The following is a 12,986-nucleotide window of genomic DNA, read 5'->3' as shown; positions in this document are numbered from 1 at the left end:
ACAGATTTATAACTCTGAAAATTTTTAAAAAATGGTTTACAAAATCAGCAAGGTATTAACTCACATAAAAGAGCTATTAACCTACAAAAAATATATTAATAAATTGGGTAAGCTTAAAACTGAATCATTTAATAAATAAATGTAACATCAGTATCTCTGGAAATAAGAGAAAGTCTAAACTGTTCATCTGTATGGAGCAGAAAAACAACATAATATATAATTTTTGAAATATTAGTCAAAATGTTAAAGCACAGGATTTGTTCTAAACATGCTATATTCATTTTATAAAATGCAACACACTCCACATTTTACATGTTTATCTTCTTAAGAGAACCATTTATTTATTTTTTTCATGTATACATGATGATTTATTTAATTTACATACCATTAATGGACATGAAGTTTGTTTTGTATTTTGCTATTATAAAATTTTCATGTACATATATATCTTTAAGATACATTTCCAGAAGTGGGATTGCTGATTCATCGGCTATGAGCATTTAAAAAATTGTTTGCTGGTGACTAGTAAACTCAGTACCATCAATTTAAACAAAATATGTCCCCAAATAAAGAGTATGGATTGCCTTCTTTCCCCAACTTTTTCTTCATCGCTTTCTATATCTTTGCCAATCACATTGGGAAAATGTGTTATTTCATTGTAGATTTAATTTGCAATAATTGCATTATCCTTTTTACTTATTATTTCTTAACCTGTAATTTTCCATTTTACATTATAATAATTCACCAAGCTGTATACTTATGACTTTTGTACATTTCCGTGTGAACATTTGTGACATGTATTCATACTGTGAATATAATGATAGTTTATTCATTGCATTGTTCTCTACTATTCCACAATTCACTTCTCCATTCTGCTATTTATTAATAGCTGTAATCTTCACTAAAATGCTTTAGTACGGATGTGTTATTTCTTCTCCTCCTATTCCCCCTTCAAATATTTCATAAAGTGCAAATGAATTTTTAAACCAACGGTTATGATAACTACAATGTACTAAATGTGTCCACCCCTCCAAAAAAAAAAAAATTATATATTGAAATCCTAATCCTCAGTGTGGTGGTTTTAAGAAGTGCAGCCTTTGAAAGGAAATTAGTTCATGAAAGTGGGGCTCTCATGAATGTGACTAGTGCTTCTATAAAACAAACCCCACAGAGCTCTGCAGCCCTCTTTCTGCCATATGAGAATACAGCAAGAAATCTGTAGTGTGCAGTTTGGAAGAAGGCCTTCACCAGAACCTGACCATGCAAGCACATTAATCTTGAACTTCCAGCCTCCAGAACTGTGAGAAATAAATTTCTGTTGTTTATAAGCCTCCTAGCCTATGGCACTTTGTTATTACAGCCTAGATTGACTAAGGTTATCAAAATATCTTATTGTTCATTTTCTCAATCATTTCTTTAATTTTGAGTATCTCTTTTATTATATTTTAAGTTTTATTTTGGTTACAATGTTAATACTATAGTTCCCTGTTGTCCCCATTCCAAGAACCCCAGGGAATGCCTGAAATGGCAGATAATACCAAATCTTATATATGCTATATTTCTTCTTATACATACATACATATATACATGATAGTTTAATTTATGAATTAGACAGAGTAAGAGATTGACAACAACTAATAATAAAATAGAACATTTACTAACAATATACTGTAATAAAAGTTATGTGAATATGTTCTCTCTCTCTCTGTCTCTCAAAATATCTTACTGTACTATACCGTGGGAAACAAATCACAGGAAACTACGGATAAGGGGAACTGCTGTATTATGCTGATATAGGAAAAGATACATATTGCTTCTCATTTTATTGTACTATCCTATGGACATACAGTAGTGTGTGTGTATCTTGTTATCAATAACTGTATCACCTCCAGAATCATTATTTATAACATTTAAGCACTGACTGCATTCTTCTATTTTTCAGGATTACTTATTCTAGTGTTCTCTCTCCAGATAGTGTTCCACTACTTTGCATCATCTAATTTATGGATACTACCACTTTTAAACTTCACCACTCCTGTCATTTTCTTCCTTTCCTCTTTACCCAACATAAGGACAGTGCTTCATCTATCATTCTCTTGCCCCACTCTATCTTTTTTATACTTGACTGACAAATCTCTACTCTCTAATGATTGAAACCAGATCATTTTCTATTCAAGGATTAGACTCAAGAAAAAGAATATGATCAAATAAAAAATGAGACAGCTATGCTCACTCATTACATTTTATGTGAATTGTGATACTTATATATCTCAAGTGATATATTCATTCTGCTAAGCAGTCCTACTCTATTTTGCCTAGTCATTGAACTCTCAAATACCTGTACAATCACCATCTTCTCTCATCAAACCTCTAACGTCTTCTCCCCTCTTGCATCAAGCTGATATCCTGGCATCTATTTTACAGAACATAAAGACAGTAACAGAAGAAAACAAACCTATCTTTCTTCAAGAAATATTCCAGGTCACCTGCATCTGTTAATATGGTCTGCCTTCACTCCTGTCACAGATGGTCACTCACTGCAAAACTCTTCACCTTTACTCAATATGTACAATGTCTTTGTGGTTAATTGTATAATGGGGATAAAATGTTTCCAGGCTTTTACGTTGATGCTTCTTTGCAATGTTAAAATAAAGCACGTATCTTGGTTATATCTTGTGGACAGTACTTTCCCCAAACACTTATTACACACAAATTGAAAGATGTAAGATCACAGAGCAGAAGTCAAACAAACACTACCTAAACTCAGTGCAAGTTAACATCACCAAATAGTAGGACAAATAGAAACCATGTGCTTCCTGTTATCATGCTTGTGGAAGGACAAAATATTATATTGTTGGTATTCCTGCTGAATGTCTAACTTGAATCTAATCATTATGAAATATCAGACAAATGTAAATTGAGGGACATCCCACAAAGACAAAAGTCTGAGGAGCTGTTTCAGATTTAGTGATATTAAAGGAATTTAACAATTAAACACAAGTTAAAATTCTGTTTTGGACCCAGGACCAGATTTTTTTTTCTTTTGCTGTAAGCAACATCAGTGGGACAATGGGAAAAATTGAATAAGGTCATTAAATTAGATAACAGTATTGTATCAGTGCTGATGGAGATTTGATGTACTGTCCTCCCAGAACTCATGTGGAAATTTGATCCTTAACGTGGCAGTGTTGGAAGCTGTTTGAGTCATGAGGGAGGATCCCTCATGAATGGATTAATGCTCTGGGGGGCTGGGTAGTGAGTGAGCTCTCACTCTATTAGCTTCTGAGAGAGCTGGTTCTTTAAAAGACCCTGGCACCTCCTCTGTCTCTCTTTCTCTTGCTTCCTCTCGTCATGTGAGCCACTTTGTACCCGCTGACTGCCTGCAGCTTTCCACCATGAACAGAAGCAGTCTGAGGCCTGTGGCGGATGCAGCTGTCCCAGAATTGTAATCAAATAAACCTCTGCTCTTTATAAAATTACCCAGTCTCAGGTATTCTGTTATAGCAACACAAAATGGACTAATACAAATGCTAATTTTCTAATTTTTATAATTGCATCAAAGTTAAGTATAATCTTTATTTTTTTTCTAGCTTTTCTACCTTTTATCCGTAATTAAGAAGAAATCTTTTAGCATACCAGGGTAGACTTAAAAAAAAACCTAAGATAACAACAGCAAACATAACAACAGCAAACTCAACAGGTTTTTAACTTGTTTACTATATGTGTGGAGGTCACTGACTTGATGCTGCACAACAAAGATACATACAGAAATTCACCATTCTGAATTCTCTTTATAGTTCATTTCTAAACCATTCAATTAACCTTTCAAACACATGGCTTTAAATAGGCATATTTTATATACGAAATTGTTTGAAACATTTCTGTGTCACAAGAATAACCATTATGCTATATGCATAAACCAGGAAAGGCCTAATTACTATTTGCATGGATTATTTACAGCCAAGTGGTCTATGAAGAAATGGAGACCATAAAAAAGCTATTGTGTGCTAAAAACAATCTGTCTTGCTCATTTCAATTGGATATGAAAGTATTGCTTTATAGATTTTAGAAACATAGGCTTATAAATATTTCTCAAAAATGAGAGCAGAGATTATAGAAGTAATCTGTCCACTAAATATTTTAATAAATTTTTCCTACAGAATATTTTATTTTTCAAAACTGGGCTTTCTGCAAAGGTAAATATGCATTTTTTAAAATCACTAAGATGCCCCTTATATTCTGTAAACAAACTTGTTGTCATTTTATGTGATATTGTTGTAGTAGTTAAACAGATCTAACATTGGTGACTATCAGGAAATTTATATTGTTGTTTTATTGTTGTTTTCATTTATTTGTATGGCAGATATGTTTGGATTATTAAAAAATAGAGAAGGAGCTTCCGGGTTGGTGAACACATGGAGGTTCTGGGAGGGTGGCACATCCAGAGAGGGCATAGAATCTCTGTGCTTCTTCCCACATAACTTGCCTTAGGCATCTGTTCCATTTGCCTGTTTCTGAGTTGTATCCTTTATAATTAACCATGGTCAAATCAACAGTGCCTTAACTTCTTTCCATACTTCTTTGCAACTTGCAATAAAATGGAGAGAAATTCAACATGTATGTCTGTATGATATTGGTTGGTGCAGAATGACAGAACTGAATTTCAAGGATGAAATACATTTGATTCATATGAGAAGCTGGGAAAAAAAAAAAAAAAAAAAAAAAGAGTTCAAAATGGTCCCAGTGCTATTATGCCCATTTAACTGCAGTTTTTCAGGGAGCCACTGATGTTGTGGATGGAGCACAGATGCACTTTAAAGAAGTTCAAAAAATCTTCAAAAAGAAAAAAAATCAAATTCAGCAGTTCTCAATGAAAAAGGGAAATAGATTTTGGAACAAGTCCCAATCAAAGTGCTCTGTGTGCTGGCATCCTTTGAAGTGTTATGCTTGTGGAAAGTTCTTCCAAACTGCTCCTTCCCCAACCTATAAAGGATGCATCAAGCTTGCCAGAGGGACAAGATAACTACACATTCTTCCCTTTTATTTTATTTATAGTTTTGGTTGTTTGCTGCTATGATTAAAACAGATGACTCTATCCTCCTCTTTGATCTGGGCACCGGAAGATGTCACAGAATCATATACAATAATCTAAAAAAGTCCTTAATTATTTTAACAGCTTTTACATTTCACCCACTCTAGTTGTGTCTCTTGTTAATTTTTTTATGTTACCCTTTTCTTTGAAAGAGAAAGTAAATAATGCTCCCTTGACAGTTATTTTTCCTTGTTAACTAAATCCAATTATATTTATCCAATAAACATTTATTTAGCTCTTGACCACACTTAGAACACTGTGGTAGGTACTGGCCATACAACAGTAAATGAGACATGTCTTCTATCCTTATAAAGAAATGTATAGATCATTGGGGATGATAACTAAGTAAACAGGATACTGGAATAAAGGGATAAACAAAGGGTAAAGTGAGAATATAATTCTGAGGTTACTTTTGAACTCTGCTTTGTGATTTTGTCCTATTTTCATATAACATTCCAGAAATCCATGGTTTTTTTACTATTAAATTATGAAAGGAACCAAAAATATGTAACTCGTGAAGACAGATGCTGTGGGGAAAAACAAACCAGGCCAATGCTAGACTATCTCTTTTATTATTAAAAAAGTGCTGCTTTTATCAATATTAAAAAAAAAAGATTTGATAAAAGAACAGAAGGTAATATTTGATCATGCACAGAATATTCAAGAGAAGAAAGATAACAAACTCAGAATTGAGATCCAAATGTTCCAAAAATACAGTGCATCTGTCTTGATAGTCAATAAAAGGTTTAACTGGAATAATTTTAGATGGAAAATATAACACCTATTATTGAAATCTAAACCTAAGTTAGCCAAATTCTTTAGAATCTTTATAGAAGGTTAACATATGATATGTTAAAATATTCCCACACTCAGTGAGAATATTTTATAATTTTTTGGTTTACAAATTATGCATAATCTAAAACTGTTAGAACATAAAAGTAGGTAGAACTACTTCCACTTGCAGTCTTGATGGTCTACTCATTCAGCTTCTCTCAGTAAGCATTTCTCATATGTGCTTGATACATCGCCTACCTTTTCAATAGGTAGACTAGCTTCAATAAGATGGCTATAAGTTACATAGTTATTTTCTTCTCTGAGGAGATGAATTTAAAGTTATTTTTTAAATGTGCAGAAGTGATTTTTATGCATACTGTATATGTAGGATACATGCAAATATGTTATAATACTACACACACGCACACACAAAAAAACCCTTAAATTTAGGTGACCAACATAATTCTTATGAATGTTTTACTAAAACATAAGTCAGGGTACTCCAAAATTTCATCCTAGGGATGCAAGAATGGTTCAACATGAACAAGGCAATAAGTGTGATACACCACATCAACAAAAGCAAGGACAAAAACTGTATGATTATCTCAATAAACACAGAAAAAGCATTTGACAAAATTCAGCATCTCATCATGATAAACACCCTCATCAAATAAGATCCAGAAGGTGCCCTTTATTTCTTTCTCTTCCTTGATTGCTCTGGCTAAAACTTCCAATGCCATGTTGAATAGAAATGTGAGAGTGGCCATCTTTTATGTTTGAAAAACTTTCAGGTTTTTCCCATTCAGGATGATATTAGCCATGGGTTTGTCATATATGGCATTTATTGTGTTGAGATAAAGGGCATCCAAATAGGAAAAGACAAAGTCAAATTGTCACTTTTCACAGATGACATAATCCTGTATATAGAAAAACAGATAACCTCTACCAGAGAACTAGAGCTGATAAACAAATTCAGTAAATTTGCAGGATACAAAATAAGTACAAAAAAAATCAGTAGAATATTTACACATGCACAACAAACAAGCATAAAAAGAAATCAAGAAAACAAAACCATTTACAATAGCTACCAAAAGAGTAAAATACCTAGGAATAAATTTAACCAAAGAGATGAAAGATCTCTACAATGAAAACTACAAAATTCTGCTGAAAGAAACTTAAGAAATCACCAAAAGATGGAAAGACATTCCTTGTTCATGGATTGGGAGATTTAATATTGTGAAATTATCCATACTACCCAAAATGATCTATATATTCAATGCAATTCCCATCAAAATACCAATGACATTCTTCACACAAATAGAAATAAAAATCCTAAAATTCATATGGAATAATAAAAGACCCCCAATAGCCAAAGCAATCCTAAGCAAAAAATAAATAAAACTGGAGCAATTACACTACCTTACTTCAAACTATACTACAAAGCTATAGTAACCAAAACAGCATAGTATTGGCATAAAAACAGACACATGGGCCAATAGCCCAAAACAGAAAACCCAAAACTAAGCCCAGATTCTTACAGCCAACTGGCACCAAGAATGTATATACACTGGGGAAAGGACAGCCTCTTGAGTAAATGGTGCTGGGTAAACTGAATATCCATGTGCAGAAGAATGAAACTAGACCCATACTTCTTGCCATATACAAAAGTAAACTCAAAATAGATTACAGAACTTAAATTGATGACCTGAAACTAGAAGACTACTCAAAGAAAACATAAGGGAAACACTTCAGGAAGTAAGACTGAGCAAAGACTTTATGAATAAGATCCCCAAAACAGAAACAACAAGAGAAAAAATGAACAAATGGTATTATATCAAAATAAAAAAAACTTCTGTGCAACAAAAGAAACTATCAATCAACATAGTGAAAAGACAACCTACAGAATGGGAGAAAATATTTGCAAACTATACATCTCACGAGGGATTGATATCTGGAATATGAAAGGAACTCAAACAACTTCACAGTAAAAAATAAATAAATAAATAAATAAATAAAAATAATAATCCAATTAAAAGATGGGCCATGGAGCTGAATAGACAATTTTCAAAGGAAGACATACAAATGGCAAAAGGTACATGAAAAAGTGCTCAACATCACTAGTCATCAGACAAATGCAAACCAAAACCACAATGAGATATCATCTCACACCAGTTAGACTAGCTATTATTAAAATTCTGAGAATAACAAATTCTGGTGAGGATGTTGAAAAAAGGGAACTCTTCTACACTGTTGTTGGTACTGTAAATTGTTACAGCCATTATGGAAAACAGTATGGTGATTTCTCAAACAACTATAAATAGAACTACCATGCGATCCAGCAATCCAACTTGTAGGTATGTACCCAAAGGAATGGAAATCATCATGTCGAAGAGATACACACACTCCCAGTTCAGTTGCAGCTCTATTTACAATAACCAAGATATGGAATAGCCTAAATGTCCATTGGCAGATGACAAGATAAGGAAAATGTTGTATATATACACAATGGAATACTAATCAACAATTAAAAAGAACAAAATTCTGCCATTTGCAGCAATAGATGAGCTCAGGGAAAATTATAAGAGAAATAAGCCAGGCACAGAAAGAGAAATACTATATGTCCTCACTCATAAATGGGAGCAGAGAAAAGAAGGGAAGGGAAGGGAAAGGAAGGGGAGGGGAGGGTGGGAGGGGAGGGAAGGGAAGGGGAGGGAGGGGAAAAAAAAGAAAGAAAGAAAGAATAAATAAAGAAAAAATCACAATAAAATGTTGAACTTCCAGAACGAGGGAACAGAGGTATGTTTACTAGAGCTGAAAAAGGAGGAGCAATAGGGCAGTCAGGAAGTAATTGGGTCAGGGACACAAAGAGTAATTACGATTTGTAATAATGAACATGCTAACAATATTGATTTGATCACATACTATACAGAAATACTATTAGTCAACTCTGTATTCAATAAATACATATAATCAAAAATAAATAAATAAATAACAAAAAAAGTTCATGAAAAAATAGAACTAAAACATAGTATGAATCTTTCCACGAACTTTTTAAGTACCTTCATATCATAAAAGAGATTTAGTGTAAAGAATCTAGGATTAATAAGAAAGGGTTCTTTTAGCTGCATGATAAAATTTATATCAAAATTTTAAATGCTTATTAGAAAATAACCAGAATTCAGGCAACTGAAAGGATAGTAGTACCATGTACTATACATAGCAACTGAAATCCTACACAGAATGGCAAGAATTCAGGAAAAAAATCTAAGCTATGTTTAAATTAAAATTGAGAGATTTAAATTTGAGATCAGCACTTAAATTCATCATCAGCATGATATTTAAAGACATTGGATATTAGCGCTCCACAAAAATAGAGATCACTCTCTCAGGAGTCTTAGGATATGGATTAGCTCTTTTCTCTCATATAAACTTCTACCAAGGTGTTTCACAACAGCTTTTAAACAATAATAAAATGTGTTATGTTGTTGAAAGGCCACTCTCCATGCTCTTTTTACACATGTGAAAGTTTTTGTCCTGGACTATACTGTCAAGGATGTTTGTATAGCAGAAGGTCTTGGAATGTATAGATAGAGCTTTCTTTTAGGAAAGAAGGCTGAATTGCTTCTTGACCCGGAAAATAAAGATAATGTCTTCCTGTGGGGCAAAGGTCAGGCAGGTTTGCTGGCAGCCTTCTTATAAAGATTGTGGTTTCCTAAGTGTGGTAGTACTCAGCTGAAATACAAAAGCACTGTGTGTGGAACACCCAGTCAATCCATTCTATATTGCACCCTATATGACTGAGGTTGCAGGGGAAACCCTGTGAACTTGAAGCTCATGCTGCTTGCTCTGCAGTAAGTAATGCATTCTTTTGTGTCATACCCAGGCCCAGGAGTCCTGTGCTTTCTGCCAGCTTCTGTGGCAGGCTAATTTTTTACCTACAAGTAGGTAAAATTTCAGACACATCACAGTTCTTGACATAGCTGACACTTTATTCTCTAAAGGTTTGGCAGTAAACCTTCTGTGAAGTAAAGTTAAATAGAACTCTTATTCTATTCCCACAAATATCAGTATTCTCTCCTTTTCAACTATGCTCCCCCCAGACAACAAATATACCATACATGCACATATATACATGTGCTCCTTGGGAAATTCTTTTACATATAAAAACTAAATGAATTGATTTGCTTGGTGATGAGCAAAATTTTATATACAATTTTTTTATTATAAAACATGTCTTATGTGTGCTAACATTCTTCTGAAATATTTGTTTTTGAATCATTTGATATAAAAACATTTTAAAATTATGCATACTTAAAGTTGCTTTTTATGTCACGTATGTTTTAGTTTTAAAATTCTCCCAGCAAAGCTGTCTGTACATTCATGAAGCTTCTCATTGAAAACTCATATTGAGAATGGCTTTTAGTCATGCCATTGCATGCAAGTCCTCAGAGATATGTAAACAGTTGTCATATCTGTGTCTATATTCTACGATATGTTCAAAAAAATCTTAATTGAGAAAATTAAAATTATAAATTAGAGCATGTGAAAACATAAAATCCTTCCTACCAAATAATCCTATGTAGTAGTTGTTATGTGAGGCCACTGGAGAGTTTTATCAAGGGGGTGACATGCCCTAAATTTAATATTAAGAAAAACTTTTGCTCCTTTGTGTAAGATAAATGGTAGGAGAAAAAAGTAGAAAATAGAAGACTAATAAACCCTTGAAATTATTTAGGTTAAAGATGATGAACTAGTATAGTAACTTTCAAGGTGATGTGAAATGAACAGGTCTGGGGTGTCTTCGGAAGGTAGATGTAATATGCTTTACAGACTAGATGTCAGATGTTGAAGAAAGAGCCAAACATTAGTTTAACATTTTGGCCTGAAAAGATGCTTACAAGTATTTTGTAATTTTGGCTGGTCACAGGTATAAAACACACTAGAAAACACTTGAGTTGGGAGAATAAATGGTTTGATTTCTGATATATTTTGATATGTTTATAATATCCAAATAAAGCCAAGTAAATTTGATGTATAAGAATATAAGGTAGAGGACAGAAATTTGGCAAAATAAATGTACATTTTGGAATGAATGGATTATTTAAATAGACTAATTGGCATAATTCATAAAGGGATGAATCTGTGCACACCAAACGTTAGATGCCTGAACATTAACTCATTCTCAGAATTCTTACATAATGCCACACAAGCTCCTATTTACAGTGGATTATTGGGGAATTTTAATTACTTAAAGCATAAAAACAATTCAATTTTTGAATTGTACTACCTAGCCCTGGGAGTTTATGATCCTCCTCCCCAAGAGACTGCCCAGCCAGAAATAATAATTTATACAGGGTAAAAAAAGAAAAAAAATTGTCTACCCCTTTGGGAGGAATTCTGTTGCGCAATATATGCTTCAGAGCTTCTTTGAGATCAGCTACGAACACATTATTGCTTAGTTTTTTCCTTTTTCACCTTACTTGCCTCACTTCCTATATACTGAGAACATCCCTTCAGTAAAGCAATTTGCTCAAGAACCCACAGCTCAATTGCTTATAATAAAACTGACAACACAGGAGACCTGGAGAAAAAAAAGTATAATGGATACCCATCTTTTTGAGAATGGCTCTCAGTCGAATAAAATATAGTTACATTCCACTAGTAAATGTTCATTATATACAATTAGATAGGTAGATATCAAGCTCCAATTTGCAAATAGTAAATGAGACAGCCAGGAAGTAATGGCAGGCCAGCTTCAACTAAAGTTATTTTCTGTATGAGGATGAACCCTAACTTAGTGTAGCTTGCCTTAGTCCATTGCCTGATTTCCATACCATTTCCAACTGCTTGCTGGACATTTGCACTTAGTGCCATGGAAACATCAATATGACAAAAGATGAATTAATTATCTGATCCTATAAACTACTTATTCCTTTTTGTTTTCTTTAGAAGCATCTCTTCCCATTACTCACTATTTCAACAGTGCAAGATTGTCTTAGACAGTGTGTGTGTGTGTGTGTGTGTGTGTGTGTGATCTTCTCCTAAGTTCCAATTTGCATATAGTACATTTTCCTTTTTGCAATATTTCCCCAGCTATTCTCTCTTCCCATTATTATCAGACACGTAGATTTTTACCTGGTTTAATGCAAAAATTGCAGTGTGTGGTCATTTCATATTTTCTGTCTCTCTTCCCTAATCCACACTATCACCAGCAATTCTTAGAACATAAATGCAAATATTCTCCTGAATTAAAATTATACAAAAGCAAATAAAAATCTCAAAATCATTCCTCATTCCTTCCATAATCAAATACATTTCTCTCACTCTGAGAATAGATGCTTTGCCCACAAATTCTTATTCTACATTTGTTATCTTCTCTCAGTACCTTTCCTAACATGCAATATGGTTCGTTGAACTCCTGTATTGTTTAGCTTGCAATAATGCTGTCAATAATGGCTAACGTTTTTTGAGAGCTTTCTATACGCCAGGTATCTTCTAATAATTTTCCATGAAGATTATGAAATGAAATGAGGCTAACTTTTATAATATGAATGTTGTACAGCTAGTAAGGGACAGAAAATGACTTTGAATTCTTCTTGTGCATTACCACATCATATTTTAAGGTATTTGTTCAGATGGATTAACATCTTTTCACCTACTCCCCCATTTGATTGTTAAATGTCGCCAGTAGAGACTAGCTACTCATCTTTAAATCCCTTGCCATTAGTATTTGAATATTTATTGACTTGATAAGACTAACACAGCTGCATAAATATGTAGAACACAGGTGAGATAAAACCTCATGTGTAAAATGTTCACATCAATACTAATAATAGGAATTAATTATGTTATAAACACTGCTTTGTAGTACAAGAGTATTTCTACCAGTGTCAGCAAATTATCTTGATATTATTCTTTACAGTGAATTAATTCTCAAAATCTGAATTTCCTAAATATGTTTATTTATAACACAACAGATATAAATTAATCTTCAATCACAAAAATGTTGAAAATATGATCATATCAAGGATTTTGCAATAGTGTCTTCAATGATTATTACAATAATGAGCAATCTAATTCAACTTTACTCCACCAATTTCAAATGTCACACACTTGAAAT

General features: G+C 33.2%; 1 pseudogene; it reads left to right on the top strand.

Moving 5' to 3' along the window:
• The first annotated feature begins 428 nt into the window (after positions 1-428).
• LOC134385769 (tetratricopeptide repeat protein 39C-like) lies at positions 429-5,055 on the top strand (annotated as a pseudogene).
• The last annotated feature ends 7,931 nt before the right edge of the window (positions 5,056-12,986 follow it).

The sequence above is a fragment of the Cynocephalus volans genome, chromosome 9 (genome assembly GCF_027409185.1).
Source record: "Cynocephalus volans isolate mCynVol1 chromosome 9, mCynVol1.pri, whole genome shotgun sequence".
In the NCBI taxonomy this organism is placed as follows: Eukaryota; Metazoa; Chordata; class Mammalia; order Dermoptera; family Cynocephalidae; genus Cynocephalus; species Cynocephalus volans.
This window is presented reverse-complemented; position numbering and strand designations above follow the sequence as displayed.